Genomic DNA, 16,579 nt, shown 5'->3' on the forward strand with positions numbered 1-16,579 from the left:
TGAATGATAGACTAGTTTTCATCCCGACTATTAATAGAACTATATCCCTGGATTGCTTTGGAAACTGTAACACAAGGAACATGGTTTATATGATCATTTGAACTTGTTTTATGATATATATTGGAATGAGTACACGTCCTCTTCACACGAGAATTTCTGAGCACATCTCGAGAATAAGAAACTGCAATATGGAGGCCCCTTTAACTCCTCATTTTATTGACAAGAAACATTCCAAAAATGATTTTAGGGTCTGTATTTTATTTAAATACAAACCCAACATTGGTAGGAGAGATGATGTACAGAGAATTCTTATGCATAAGGAGGCTGAGTTCATTTATAGGTTTAGATCAGTAGGGAAAGGAGGTCTAAATTTGCATCTGGACCTGGCATGTTTCCTTTAATATGGGTTTTTTCTGTCTTCTCTCATGAGTGTAGAGATTTTGTGAAATGATTTGTCCATTTTCTGTTTGTTTTCATGGGTTAAAAGAATTTATATGTTGTTGATTGCTTTTGAGACTGGTTGTTACTAAGCCTGGTTTGGAATGGACTGATTATTTTGTCTTTTGTCTCTGTTTCCTTTCTTATGCAAGTAGTTGATCTTTGCTCTGATCCCTTAAGTCAGAGGTGGGGAACCTTGGCCCTCCAGCTGTTTTTGAACAGGTTCCCCACCCCTACCAGGTTCCCCACCCAAGGTACCCCACCCCTACCTTAAGTGAATAAGTTTGATGTTTTATTTGTTGTCTCCTCATGAGTAAAATGACTTGGCTAATTAAGGTTTATTCTACACAGGAGTTTTATGATGCATGATTGTGCAAATTGAAGCCTTAAGGGTGGTTCATCACACATACATACATATATAGCTCTCTTCCAGGTAACATACCACAGGTAAAGTGTTACCATAAAGTATATAAGGTATGAGAAATGTTTTATCACATTAGTTTAAAATGTTTGTTACATTGTTTACTGTAGAATCTATGATATTGTATTTCTACTTTTTCATCCTTATGAAGAAGCTATTGTGAAAACTACTGGAATCTGGACAGTTTTTTAAGGACTTATTAGTAAGGACTACTTATGAATCATCTCCAAGAGCTTCAGATGAAGTTGAAGATACTCATACCTTATCACATGTAGGAGGATGGACATTTTCAGGCTCTAGGAGACTGATAAGCAATTGCTATTTCAGCTACATAGTGGATATTGTATAAGAACGTTTATATGACTTTTGGCACATTTTTGGGTTTTAAGCATTTGGATATATATATTTAGCTTACTATGCTTTGAGGTTATATCTAGAGAGAGAGAGCATTCACATGGTTTTTTGGTTGTTTTTGGTCCTCTATCGCAGGGATCCTCAACATTGGGCCCCCAGATGTTCTTGGACTTCAACTCCCAGAATCCCCAGCCAAAGGCCACTGCAGCTGATGATGCTGGAAGTTGAAGTCCAAGAACATCTGGGGACCCAGTGTTGAGGATCCCTGCTCTATCGCACGTGTGGTCCTTTTTTTTCCCATCTGTATTAGCACTGTTGAGTTGGCTGACTCTTGGCTGGGATGAGACTGTGCCCCGTATTAGTTGTGAGATGATCCATAAGCAAGCTGCGGTAGTTCTCGGCAACAGAACATTAGAGAAGGAGATTAACAACTAACTGCACCCAAACTAAAAGCACAAGACAGTTTTATTCCATGGCTTTGTTTCAGCAAGTACATTAAGCCACCTCTGAGCAGAGAACACAGACTACCAAGTTTATTCAGTTAGTTAGATTAATTCTATTTTAATATTTCCATTAACCACTTAATTCATTTTAAGCTTGGCACTGCACTGTAATAAGTCCTTTCAAATATTGACAGATAGGAAAGTAAATGCCACTCAGCCTTGTAAATCTGTTTTTCAGCCAGGTTCCTGGAGATAGAGGGGGTGCTATCATAATTTATTTATATATATATAAAAGTCCTGATTTTATTACCAGTTCTTCACTTCCAACCATTTAGAAAATAAGATCTCTACTAAATCAATGCCTTCTGTTTGTAAATGTTTGAACATTCCTAGCCACACCAAAAAAAAAAAAAGTTATGGACCATGAATTGGAAAGAAGGAAATAGTCTCCTTCGTACAACATGCTTCAGAGTTAAAAGGGCAAAGGAAAAGAGACAGATATTTTTGGTCTAAATTACCAAGGCTTTCACATGGATGTGGAGATCTGCCTGTTTACTTGATAAAGACAGCCTGTATTTAAGGACTTGATTCTTTAAATTTAAATGCAGCCTATCTGATGTGTTAAAGGAGAGGCCTAGAACAGACCATGGGTTAAAATAGATTTGCCTGTCCTTCTAATTGTACGATGTCTCAGAGCCACTCCAAACATTAGACTTTTCCTATATTAGAAGCATAAAGGAAGCAGCATGTACACTGGGTGTCATAGACAGTCTCATGTGACAAATATACACAAGTCTATTTCATTGTATATGCACATGCTGGGAAGCCATGATAGATCATGGCTTCCCAGTGTATACTGTACTGTCTCAATGGCATAGCAAGGTTGAACTGGGCCCTAGGATAAGAAATGAAGATAGTCCACTGGGCTCCCTGCCGCCTTCTCCTCCTCCACCACCCCACCTTGTCTTTGCACAGAAGAACCATACGGAGATGATGAAAAACAAAACATTCTCAGTGTGCCCAATGAGTAAGGGAGACAGAGCGGGGGAGGGCTAAGAGTGGGCTGTTTCCCAGGCAGTGGGCCCCCCTCCCTCATGGCCTCAGGGACATTTGTTTCCCCCTTGTTCAATTATAGCTACGTTCTTGCACTGTCTGTACATGCGGTTGACCAGATACATGTGCCATCATCACATGTTATCTATATCCAGCTTTCACACTTTTGCCAACAAGGAAGTGCTCTCCATGTAGGAAAAATGTAACATTTGGAGTAGCCCTTGTCAAACTTCAAGATTACTCAGTTCATCAGTGTGGATCAGCACTAAAATCTTATGTTTGGGTCTAGGACATCTTGGTTCAAATCCCCAATTGATATTGAGCCAGTTCTCATGACCACATGGGGGTGGTCTGGGGGGAAGATATGCTCCTACTTCATGCCTCCTAGATGGCCAGGGCCTCTTTCTGGCTCTGCGGCTCACGCACCTACACACACACTGCAGTGGCACTCTCCATTGCTGATATCTCACAATGCATTGCACAAGCAGCAGAGAGGCAGCTCTCAGTAATGCAGCAGCTCCACTCAGCCTGGCTCTCCAAGCCACAGGACTCTATGAGAAACATGGCCACCAGCTGCTCGGGAACAATTTAAAATGGCACAGCAGCACAAACTACCAAAATAAAAGGTAGGATGGGCTCCATTTTCACCCAATCTCACTTTTAACTTGGGTAGGTATAGAACTGCTGGGTCGGGAAGACTACTGGTGCCCTAGATGACCACAGATTCCTGGGTTAATCCTCTCCTACCCAGGAATCTCTGGTCATGAGAATGGACTCATTAATTCACTGAGTAGCCTTAGGCTATACCTAGAAATAATACTGGTTGCCATCCAGGCTAAATTACTCAGTAGTACTACTATGGAGTTACTCTAAAGGACAACTTAATTTCAAAAGGAAATTGAAAGTATTTCCACCTGCTTCTTTAGTCAAGATATCAGCCACTGTCTGGTTTTACACAATTATTCTTAATGAGACAAGGAATGTAAGAACACTGTTTAAATGCTAAATAAATTCAGGCCTCTCATAAGACTCTGAAAGCTCTCTGGTGTCCAGATGGGGGATTCTGGCATTTGAGAGAAAGTGGTGCCTACTACCATACTTCAAAAGTTAAAACCACAAGAGTTTTAACCTCAGAGACAAGATGCCTCTAAATACCAGTTACAGGGAAGCAACAGCAAGAGAGGGGACATGCCATCACCTCTTGCCTGTGGGCTTCTTAGAGGCCTCTGGTGGGCACCATTTGAAACCAGATGCTGGACTAGATGGGCCTTGGGCCTGATCCAGCAGGGCTGTTCTTATGTAGTTTCGGGCTATTTTAAAAGCATAAAACCACCAAGGGTTTGTTGCTGGACTGACACAGATGCACTATTCTCAAGTACAGAAGCGTGAGACTGAATGGTTAATCTGTCCATCACATCCACAATGCAATCACAAGCACAATGTGCACACACTGCTTAACACATTATTTTCTGCCAACAGAATCTCCTGCTCCTCTGAAGTGACTGTACTATTGTACTTTTGACATGACACTGCAGATGGACACTTGCATATCCTGAGAAGAAAAAACATTCCTGAATGTGTGTGTGTGTTGTTCTTTTTATTGCTGTGGTGAGACCATTGTGGTCCACTGTGGGCCAGAATGGTGGAGGAAAAGCAACATGTCTCAGGTGGCAAAAGTGGCAGGTCTCAGGCTCTAGATATTCCTGTACAGTCACAGGAATATTGTACAGTCACAATACACAGGAGATATTGTTCTTGCAGTGTGCTAAAATTATTCTTTGGCAAATAAGAAAAATAGCTGCTGCTTGTGATAAGAAAGATTGCCCCCAAGAAGAAGCTCATACCATAGAGCAAAGTGTTTGAGCAGCATATTATCATGCAAAGCAGAAGACATGCAATGTCTGAATGAACTAGATGTTATCCCATTTTCTGCAGATCCCTTCCGAGTTGGAAGGGATCTGCTGGAAGGATAGGGGATCTGCTGGAGCAAAAACTGCCATTGAAGATGTGAAATATGAGATTCAGTCATTTGACACAACCACGTCATGAAATGGTGGCCTCAGGGAAAAGCACTCCCAGATTGGGAGTCCCAGACTGTCTCCATTCCAGCCCAGTCATGTGTTTCCATCACCATGCATGTGATTTGGCTTTTGACATGACACTGCAGATGGACACTTGCATATCCTGAGAAGAAAAAACATTCCTGAATGTGTGTGTGTGTTCTTTTTATTGCTGTGGTGAGACCATTGTGGTCCACTGTGGGCCAGAATGGTGGAGGAAAAGCAACATGTCTCAGGTGGCAAAAGTGGAAGGTCTCAGGCTCTAGATATTCCTGTGCATGTGGATTGTGTCTGGAGAGCTGCCTGGGTATCTTGGGAGTTGTAGTTTCCATGATGTCCAGCTGTCTGGAACACCTTATTCAGCTTGGGGATGTCCAAGACCTCGGTGAAGTCTGAAACCCCTAGGTTATAAATCAGATAAATCAAGTTGTCTCTTCCACCTTCAATGAGTAATGTGAAGCCTTCTCAGTTGCTGCCCTGAGATTGTGGAATGCACTCCCCACTAAGATACGATCCTCCCCATCTCTGGCAATTTTTAAAAAACATCTAAAAACCCATCTTTTTAACCAAGCTTTCTCAGCCTTTTAAAATTTGCTGGTTTTAATTTTGTGATTGATTTTAAATTGTTGAATTGTTTTAACTTTTTATCTGTGTTTTAATTGTTTTATGTTAACCACCCAGAGACGAAAGTTTGGGTGGTATATAAATGGAATGAATGAATGAATGAATAAGTGGAGGGGGGGCAGTAGGCAGGGCTCAATTCATAGCCTAGCGCCTGCACATTTAACCAATGCCCAGACAGTCCCATTCTCCCAGACATTTGGACCTCATGAAAACTACAGTTCCTAGACATATATTGAAGAGCATCTAGAGCCTATGCTATGGCATTCAGGCTGCCTATGGAACTCTCTTAACCATCCCTACCACCTATGATAAGTAACACCTCTGATAAGTAACACAGCCTTAAGCTCCATTCATAGCCTTAATACTTGCCAATAAAAAATCTATACCACTCTCTGCCAGGCAGGCATTCTGTGCATGGCTAGTAGATGGCAACAAGCCAAAGCAACCATCTGATCTCAGAAGCTAAGGAGAGTCAGACCTGATTATTACTTGGATGGGAGACCAGGTTCTGTAGGCTTGTAGATTCCTGCACTGGCTAAGGGGTTGGACTTGATGATCTCTGTGATCCCTTCCAAACCATGACATTTGACAGAATGTCATGACAACCATGACAGAAGAGCCATGACAACCATGACAGAAGAGCCATGACAACCATGACAACCATGACAGAAGAGCCCCTGGTGGCGCAGTGGTAAAACTGCTGCCCTGTAACCAGAAGGTTACAAGTTCGATCCTGACCAGGGGCTCAAGGTTGACTCAGCCTTCCATCCTTCCGAGGTCGGTAAAATGAGTACCCAGAATGTTGGGGGCAATATGCTAAATCATTGTAAACCGCTTAGAGAGCTCCGGCTATAGAGCGGTATATAAATGTAAGTGCTATTGCTATTGCTATTGCTATTTTATGATTCCAGCTCTAAAGGTGCTTCATATAGGTCGAATAAAACAAGACCTCTAAAGAATGGGCCCGAATGTAACAGTAAGCATAATCATTTTATAAGCCTAAATTAAAAAAATACATCCAAATAATGAGTGACAGCTAATTGGGGCTTAAGCAGAGCTTGTCACTGGCCAGTCCAACTTAAGAAAGAACTTCTTTCTTTGCTTGCAAGTTCTTATATGTAGCAGATTTTGCTTTCTGGATTAGGTCAGTGGTTGGCGATCATTCACTACAGCTGCAGTTCTTGAAAATATTGATTTTAGATGTCATCACTGCACAGAGACTGTTTCTCATACCTATGTATTCTGTACACGCTCCAGTTGAAGCATGTCCTTCTTTGGAGTTTCCTAAGGAGCTTCGAACCTCAACTGTATTCTTAAGCATGCTAAAAATGCCTTCACACAAAAACGCATTACTGTGTGGAATGAGTTACAGATACTTGGCAAATTGAGAGAGGGCTTGAAACCGCAGTTGTCCAGTAGCTGGATCTTGTACTTTGGATAGATGATGCCAAAACTGATCAGTCCTGACTTCCTGTGGAGCCACGGCAGGTATCTCTATAAAACTCTGGTACTGCATGAACTCCATACAAATAACATTTTGTCTGCTCTGTGGAAATACATTAGGGGATTCTTCCAGAGGAGTCTCTATCAGTGAGGAGCTCAGATTTTCTTTCCCTATAGGATCAAGCACAACTGCTGCCTGCAGTACTGGGTCTTTAAATGGGAATTTTGTCTTCATATACAGCAGCATGTTCTGATAAAATCCCCTAGCCTCAGCACGGAACCTGGCGGTTTCAAGTGATCCATCAAGATCCTGCTTTTTGATCAGTTGTGATGCAGCAAAACCTATAAACAAGTCTCAGTCTGACCTCTGAAAGTATTTTGTGGTGATATCAAGAAACAATACATCATCTTTGTACTCAAGTATGATGGCTGGTTTAATGAAATATCCTAAAAGGTCTACATATAGTTTCATCATGGCAGGATGTAGCCTGTGGATAATTGGTTCCTCACGTTGAAGCAATGCAGTGAAGTTCTCAAAGTGAGATGTAATGGCATGCAGGAACAGAATGTACAGTTTACAGACTGGACTCCTGAATATATTTGCTAGTCTACTTTCTCGTGTTCCTCCTGCTTTGTAAGGTTTGGATGTAGTAGGCTCGTTATCATCACCATAGTGAGATATGAAGTAGCATTTGAGGCCATCCCAAATATTTAGTACCCTCTTCAGTGTGTGAGACATGCTCAGCCATCGGGTAGAGGCATGTTTTAGGACCTTTCTGTTTCATCACAAAATGAAATGTCTTCTCTGAGAAGTTTTTTTCTTTTGGAACTTTTTTCAAAATGAAAATAGATATCAATGAGAAATTCATGTGCGTCAAATGAGAGAGCCTTAGTCCCATGCTTTGCTGTTAGATGTGCTAAGTAGCATGGACCATGGGGTCCCCCAGGGATCTCTACTGGGACCAGTGTTATTCATAACAACTTATTCATAAATGATCTAGAAGTAGAGGTAAGCAGTGAGGTGGCCAAATTTCCAGATTATACCAAACTCTTTCGGCTAGTGAAATCCAAAATGGATTGTGAGGAGCTTCAAAAGGATCTCTCCAAATTGGGTGAGTGGGCAACAAAATGGCAAATGTGTTTCAGTGTTGGCAAGTACAAAGTGATGCACATTGGGATGAAAAACCCCAGCTTCAAGTATACATTGAGAGAGGGGATCTTGGGGTCGTGGTGGACAGCTCATTGAAAGTGTCCATTCAGTGTACGGCAGCTGTGAAAAAGGCCAATTCCATGCTAGCGATCATTAGGAAGGGGGTTGAAAATAAAACGGCTAATATTATAATGCCCTTATACAAATCTATGGTGCAGACACACCTGGAGTACTGTATACAATTCTGGTCACCACATCTAAAAAAGGACATTGTAGCACTGGAAAAGGTGCAGAAGAGGGCAACCAAGATAATCAGGGGCCTAGAGCACCTTCCTTATGAGGCAAGGTTACAACACCTAGGGCTACTTAGTTTAGAAAAAAGACAACTGCGAGGAGACATGATAGGGGCCCATAAAATCATGCATGGTGTGAGAAAGTGGATAGAGAGAAGTTCTTCTCCCTCTCACATAACACTAGAACTGGGGGTCATCCCATGAAAATGATTGCCAGGAAATTTAAGACCTACAAATGAAAGTACTTTTTCACACAATGCATAATCAACTTGTGTAATTCTCTGCCACAAGATGTGACAGCCAACAACATGGATGGCTTTAAGAGGGGCTTGGATAACTTCATGGAGGAGAGGTCTATCATGGGCTACTAGTCAGAGGGCTATAGGCCACCTCCAGCCTCAAAGGCAGGATGCCTCTGAGTACCGGTTGCAGGGGAGTAACAGCAGGAGAGAGGGCATGACCTCAACTCCTGCCTGTAGGCTTCCAGTGGCATCTTGTGGGCCACTGTGTGAAATAGGATGCTGGACTAGATGGGCCATGGGCCTGATCCAGCCGGGCTGTTCTTATGTTCTTATGACAGCCAACACTATAAACCTTTCCATCAGTTCATTTCTTTGGTAGAAGCCTCAGGACTCCATTGTGCTTCCCAATCATTACAGAGGCATTGTCTGAGGCAGAAGCAATACAGTTCTCTAGGCTGAGTCCTGAATCAGAAAGACATTTTTCAATGGCTGCTGCAATATTTTCAGCATCTACATGGCTTATTGTGGGCATATCCAGAAAGTGAGTCCTAACTAAGCCTTCTAAATCCTCAAAGGTGACAAGTACTGGAAAGAACTTGTGATCCTTGTCAGAACTGCCATATGTACTCAGGAAAATTTATTTCCTTAATTCACCAGAACTTGATGATAATTGCTTTTGGATGGCACCTATGCTCTCTTTTCCAATGCCGTTGATAAGTCAACTGGCTTTTGTGCATTCACATGCATATTTCTTAGCTATTTCACTGTCTGGAAACATTCTACCTGCCAGTTTACTGAAAGTGTCATTCACAGCAAATGGCAAATTATGTTGAAGTACCAACCCTGTAAAAGTAGTTCGCTACCTGGTCTGTCACTTGGTTGTGTGGATTGGACCAAGTCTCCTCATCAGGACTTTATGCTCTTTTGACTTTCTGCATTTGTTCTGTGCTTCATAGTCACTATATGCAGTTTTACATCATTAATCCCACCATGGGATACCAAGAAGTCACAGGCACATGTTGAACAGAAAGTATAGGTGGGTGTTCTCTTTCCTAGATGGCTTTATGAATCCTGTGCCATCTAAATAATATAACAATTTGAATGTGGTTTCACGATATTTTTGCTTTGATTTCTCCTTAGGCATACTGGTGTTTGGAGGGCCTTCAAAATAAACTGAAAGAGTGTTTTTTTCAAGCAATGTGGATAAAGCTCCCAAATAAAATATCTCCCCTATTGCAGGAATGTTGGGAATTATGAAGGCGTTATGAACAAGCTGGTGTATAATGCTTCCAAATACAGGTGAAACTCGAAAAATTAGAATATTGTGCAGAAGTCCATTAATTTCAGTAATGCAAATTAAAAGGTGAAACTGATATATGAGACAGACGCATTACATGCAAAGCGAGATAAGTCAAGCCTTAATTTGTTATAATTGTGATGATCATGGCGTACAGCTCATGAAAACCCCAAATCCACAATCTCAGAAAATTAGAATATTACATGGAACCAAGAAGACAAGGATTGAAGAATAGAACAATATCGGACCTCCGAAAAGTATACAGTGTACTGTGCTTGATTGGCCAGCAAACTCGCCTGACCTGACCCCATAGAGAATCTATGGGGCATTGCCAAGAGAAGGATGAGAGACATGAGACCAAACAATGCAGAATTGCTGAAGGCCGCTAATGAAGCATCCTGGTCTTCCATAACACCTCATCAGTGCCACAGGCTGATAGCATCCATGCCACACCGCATTGAGGCAGTAATTGCTGCAAAAGGGGCCCAAACTAAGTACTGAATACATATGCATGCTTATACTTTTCAGAGGTCCGATATTGTTCTATTCTAGGGATGTGCAAAATATTTCGGGCACAGATCGATCTGTGCCCGAAATGAGCAATTTCGGGTGATTCGGGGCCGAACCGAATCACCCCCGGTGTCCCCCGATATTTTGGGGGGCTGAGCCGAATCACCCGAATTTCGGGGCCATGGTCGATTTTGGGGGATTTTTTGAAATTTTAGTGACTTTGGGGCAGTTAGGGGGCATAGAATGGGATCTGGGGGAAAAGAGTAGGGTGGGTGGTAGTGCCTAATTGTTGCAGGCTACCACCCCAATTTCAGGGGGATTGGGCAAAGGGGTGATTTTGGGGAAATTTCTGAAGTTTTCATGTCTTTGGGGCAGTTTGGGGCAGAAAGTGGGGCCTGGGGAAGAATATTGGGGTGGGGTCATAGTGCCTAATGGGTGGAGGCTACCACCCCAATTTAAGGGGGATTGGACAAAGGGGTGATTTTGGGGGCATTTTTGAAGTTTTTGTGTCTTTGGGGCAGTTTGGGGGCAGAAAGTGTATCTGCCCCAAAAGGGTGGGGTGGAGTGGTAGTGCCTAATGGGTAGTGGCTAACACCCCAATTTCAGGGGGATTGGCCAGAGGGCTGGATTTTGTTGATTTTCTGAGGTTTTTCTTCATAAAGTGCTTTGTGGTAGATTGATTCATTCATCATATTCATAGTAAATGCGAGTGTGAAAAAGTGAAAGTGGGGTCATGAGAGTTCTTTAATTGAAAAAAATCTCATTTGCTATCATTGAATGAGAATTTACACCTCAGAAAATAAGGGAATAACATCCCTTCAGAAAAACTTCTGAGGTGTGAATTTTCATTCAATGATAGCAAATGAGATTTTTTTCAAGTAAAGAACTCTCATGACCCCACTTTCACTTTTTTCACACTCTCACTTACTATGAATATTGAATGAATCAATCTACCACACTGCACTTTATGAAGAAAAACCTCAGAAAATCAACAAAATCCAGCCCTCTGGCCAATCACTCTGAAATTGGGGACGGGTGGTAGCCTCCACCCATTAGGCACTATCTACCAGCCCACCCCACTCTTTTGTGGCAGATCCACTTTCTGCCCCCAATCTGCCCCAAAGACACCAAAACTTCAAAAATTCCCAAAAAATCAGCCCTCTGCCCAATCCCCCTGAAATTGGGGTGTTAGCCTCCACCCATTAGGCACTAGCACTCCACCCCACCCTTTTGGGGCAGATACACTTTCTGCCCCCAAACTGCCCCAAAGACACAAAAACTTCAAAAATGCCCCAAAAATCACCCCTTTGTCCAATCCCCCTTAAATTGGGGTGGTAGCCTCCACCCATTAGGCACTACCACCCCACCCCACTCTTCTGCCTCATGCCCCACTTTCTGCCCCAATCTCCCCCAAACTGCCCCAAAGACATGAAAACTTCAGAAATTTCCCAAAAATCACTCCTTTGCCCAATCCCCCTGAAATTGGGGTGGTAGTCTGCACCCATTAGGCACTACCACCCCACCCCACTCTTTTTGCCCAGATCCCATGCTATGCCCCCAAGCTGCCCCAAAGTCACTAAAACTTCAAATATTCCCCAAAAACCAGCCCTTTGCCCAATCCCCCTGAAATTTGGGTGGTAGCTTCCACCCATTGGGCACTACCACCTCACCCCAAAATTTTGCCCCTGAGCCCTTTTTCCCCCCTGAATCGATTCAGATTCGGATTCAGGTTAAATCCAAATCCAAACCGAATCAAGGGTGATTCGGGTGGCCCATATTCAGGCACAAAACAGAACAGGGGTGATTCGGTTTGGGTCCCGAACCAAATCACCGAAAATCCGAATTGCACGCCCCTATTCTATTCTTCAATCCTTGTCTTCTTGGTTCCATGTAATATTCTAATTTTCTGAGATTGTGGATTTGGGGTTTTCATGAGCTGTATGCCATGAACATCACAATTATAACAAATTAAGGCTTGACTTATCTCGCTTTGCATGTAATGCGTCTGTCTCATATATCAGTTTCACCTTTTAATTTGCATTACTGAAATTAATGGACTTTTGCACGATATTCTAATTTTCCAAGTTTCACCTGTACTATCTTCCTTTCTGCACGGATATTAGAAAAATAAACTGAAGGACTTGTGATGTGAACAAAATGGATATAGTTCCCAAATGCAATATCTCCCTTTCTGCAGGGATATAATATAAACTGAAGAGATTATTCTGAAAAGCAAAGTCAGTTGTGTCTCAAATGAATCTGGCCCTTTCTGCAGGGATATATAATATACTAGTGATTTTCGGCCCGTTAAATAACGGGCGCTAGTGCAGTTGTGAGCTCCGGGCCCCCGCCACCATTCCCCCTCCCGCCGCTGTAGCCCGCCTCCATGCTGCGGCCGGTCTCCCCGGCCGGGCAAGGGCCCCAAAGTTTCCCCCCCGCCCGGCTTCAGCGGCGCCACCAGGCCTCGGCGGCGGCTCTGCCACCACCTCGGCCGGCTTCCCCCACCGCCTCTTCCCCCCGCCCGGCTTCGGCGGCGCCGCCAGGCCTCAGCCATGGCTCCGCCGCCACCTCAGCCACGCCTCGGCCACTTTCCCCCGCCGCCTCTTTCCTTGCTTTGTGGGGCTTCCTCGGCTTCTTCGCGGAGGCCACTTCTGGCTGTCCAACATGGCCACCTGGTGCTGGCGGTCGTGTCTCCCTCGGCGCATTCTGGGCATGCGCTCCGCGCGTGCCCAGAACGGCCGAGGGAGGCACAGACACACGCCTGGGTGTCCACGGACGGACACCAAGGCTTTTATTATAAAGGATACTGAAGAAATTATTCTGAAAAGCAAAGGGCTCTATCATATAATCTGACCCTTTCTGCAGGAATATATAATATAAACAATTCTGAAGAAAGTGCTCTCTCAAATGAATCTGACCCTTTCTGCAGGGAAATCTACACACTCTGATACAGATGGTGAGACCTCGTGGTCATAGGTTTATATATCCCTGGCAGCCACACTTACTCCCCTGCCCTCTTTGGCAAGCAGGAGAGACACAGAGAGACATCGTCTGAGGGAAGCTCCCTTCAAAGAGATGAAGTCTAGTCTGCATCTCTCCTCTCTCAAAGCTGGAGAGAGCAGAAAGTGAAATACGGTGTTTCTCTGAAGGGAGTGGGAGGAGAGAGGCAGGGGGGATTAAGAATATCTATTGCATGGTCATGAGCTGGGAAATGAAATGGCAAATCATGACTGTCCCAGATAAACTGGGGCAGTTGGCAGATCTGCCTTAAGGCCTCAGCAGGGTCTCAGGCCCTAGTGATGACGCAAGATGATGTCACAACTAGGGCTAGAGACTTCTTCTAAGGACACCCACTCTGGTTTTGTGACCAGACCCCAGATTGTCTGGGCACCAATCCAAAATCACTTACTGTATACAGTGATGTCTAGCTGACATCCAGACTAATGCTGCACTACTGCAAGCATGCAACAAGGCTGCAAACATGTTTCACTAGTACAAGGATGTTACACTTGCTAGTTCTATTCAGTTGGGAGCTTGTGTTTGAGACTAGTGTTGCACTGGCACAACAAGGTGCACTTTTGCAACCTGTGGCATGCCTCCGGCTGTGAAATCTCTTCCTCAGTCCGTACATGTTGCAGGGAATGTTGCAAAGCTATCCGCTATCCTTGTGCAAGCACAACACTTGTACAAGTGGATGAAGACTACAAGACACTGTGCAACTTTGAACTTGCATTCAGCGATGAGATCTTCTTCTATGAGTGCATCTTTGTTCATTGCATGTGTGCTGTGTCAGTCTCGATGTCAGTCACTGTTTAAGAACTTATAGAATGTGCTATTTAGTTATTGTTGTTATAGTTGTTGTAATTGTTATTACTTTTACTAAATCACTTTGCAAATCATAAGTGCTAAAGTAATGGGAAAAGTAGCACTGCTTTTGTCAGAACCATTCAGTTTCATTCTTTAAAAATTCAGGCTCGTATGGACTACAGCAGTTTAACCTGGCAGTAGTTTCTTGTAGTCTAAGGATTTTTTTAAATCTTGAAAGGTCTAGAAGACCTGCCCGCCATAAGTGCATGCTTTACTTGCAGGGCCTATCACCAGGCTTTCCATTAGGAATGTATCTAGATTGGCACTTTCAGCTGATATGATTTTCTAAAGGGACATTTGAATCCACCTGGTAAGAATACAATGGAGTCATGTACATTGGGAAGGAAAGGCATTAAAGTGCAGTCTTGTTGCTGTAGCTGCAATTTCCTAGATTTGTTATCTACATATTGGGTCTCTAAATTATCTCCACAGTTCTTTCCGACACCCTCTGCAGAATTAATGAGGCTCTGTTTAACCTGCAAATCTTGAAGCTAGCAGAAAAGGGAAGGGGGGGGGAAGGAAGGGGAATTATATTTTCACAGCCAAAATAGGAGTTCATAAATTTTCCTCAAACTGCTTCTATGTTTGTAATTTACATATCAGGCACATTGGCTCAAGTTGCTATAGAAATGTGAATTAGAGTGTGGAATAGGTCAATAAAACCAGGTGGCTGAAGTGTTTGATAATTTCATAATTGTCTAGATTTTTTTTTATGATAGGGCATGTATTATTCCATAATAATAGCCCTCCTCAGGGGTGTTAAGATGAAAGGCGCCCAGGAAATGCAGTCATGGTATGATAAAGCATACCCTGCAGAGTTTGGCTGGATGGTGTTTCTAATTTTTTCTTCTCGCTGAATAGTTATGTTAATTTAATGAAATCTCTCTTTTTTCCTTAGGAACAGTTAAACGCTTAAATGTTAAGATATATACAGCCCTCAATTAAGTATGCCATCTTTAAGAAATAGGTGGAAGAAGACTAAAAACTGGTATCAACACAAGAAAGAAGGCAAATAGAAAGAGGTATCTCTTTTTCTTTTAATAGATTGTTTTGGGTTACAAGGAAGTATCTATATCTATTTAATTATCTATGTATAGTATCATAAACAAGACATTTAAACTATAATACTACAAATAGACACAATCTTGCCCAAGTTAAGCATTTATTTCAATGCTTACTGGACTTGCCTTTTTTCTGCCTGAGGCCTCGTTCTTGCTGAGGTGGTGAGTCTGTGTCCAGACTATAATACTTCAGACTGGGGGGTGGGGTTCACATACCGAAAAACAATCAATCAAAAAACCTCTATACATAGAATGCTAACATGTCAGAAAGAAGGTTAGCTAGAACCCTTCTCCCTTACATCTACTTTTCTGTGTGGAAGGATTTTTTTAATATAGAAGAGCATTAAATCATTTAAGTTCCCCTCCAGCAGTCTGAAGTGGTATCACCCAGACACAGAGTCACTGAGAACTAATAAGCCTAAAACACACTTTTCTTGTCTATCTTCACAGGTTGATGCTTCAGCAGAAACAAGGAGATATAAGAACACTAAAGTACACAATAGACGGCACCACTTCAGAGTGGAGGAAGCCATTTTTAAATGCTCCCCACAATAAAAACTACCTGCAGAGAGAAAACTAGGCTAAGTTAAATCTTTTTCCCTGATGTGCTTGTTTTTTATACATGGTGGAGCATTCAGACATTGTATTCTGTACCTGTATGCTGAAATGGAACAATCCATTATACCACCTCACCTCATTCTGCTGCCCATGTAGACCAGGCCTTTGTTTCTTCGCAGCTGCAAGACTTTTGCTGAAGTGATAATCGTATGATCAATTTACTATCTTCCAGCATGCCTCCCATTGTTAGGATAAACCTCAGAATCTTCTGCAACACATAGAGAATTCATGGCAGATGTGAAGGGGCTCCATGACTAACAAACCAGCATGAAATGGCTAGGTGCACTAACACAAATAAATGCTAAAGAGTAGTAGTTCTTGTTTTTCTAGCAAAATAGCTCAGGAGCGGGTCTAAAGAGAGCAGCACAGACCCGCTACAGATGGCACTTCAAACAAAAGAAACAGTTGCACATAATTGCTGGCAGAAATTCCCAGAATCCTCATCCCAGATCTACATACACTCAGATATAGGAAAGGCATAAATCTAAGTAAAGAGCTCTCCACAGTGTACTGTCATTAAAGCACTAGATTGTTAAGTGGACAATTACCCAAAAAACACATCTTTGAAAGAATAATCCAGCACTGCTAATGAAGAAGACCCTCCGCAAAAACTGCTGTTGAAAGCCTACTTGTGGAAGGGCTAAACATTGTCATTTTTGCTTTACCATGCAAATACCTTACTTTCCCAAGAATAATTGAACTTTC

General features: G+C 42.7%; 1 long non-coding RNA gene across 2 annotated transcripts; it reads left to right on the forward strand.

Annotated features, from left to right (window-relative positions):
* Positions 1 to 851: 851 nt before the first annotated feature.
* LOC128348807 (uncharacterized) lies at positions 852 to 15,954 on the forward strand. 2 transcript variants are annotated; one of them, XR_008318348.1, is made up of 3 exons: positions 852 to 912; positions 15,094 to 15,217; positions 15,707 to 15,954. It is a non-coding gene; the product is annotated as an uncharacterized LOC128348807 (long non-coding RNA). The 2 variants fall into 2 exon arrangements; XR_008318349.1 differs by lacking the exon at positions 852 to 912 and adding an exon at positions 3,236 to 3,335.
* The last annotated feature ends 625 nt before the right edge of the window (positions 15,955 to 16,579 follow it).

Source organism: Hemicordylus capensis, chromosome 3, assembly GCF_027244095.1.
Source record: "Hemicordylus capensis ecotype Gifberg chromosome 3, rHemCap1.1.pri, whole genome shotgun sequence".
Taxonomy (NCBI): Eukaryota; Metazoa; Chordata; class Lepidosauria; order Squamata; family Cordylidae; genus Hemicordylus; species Hemicordylus capensis.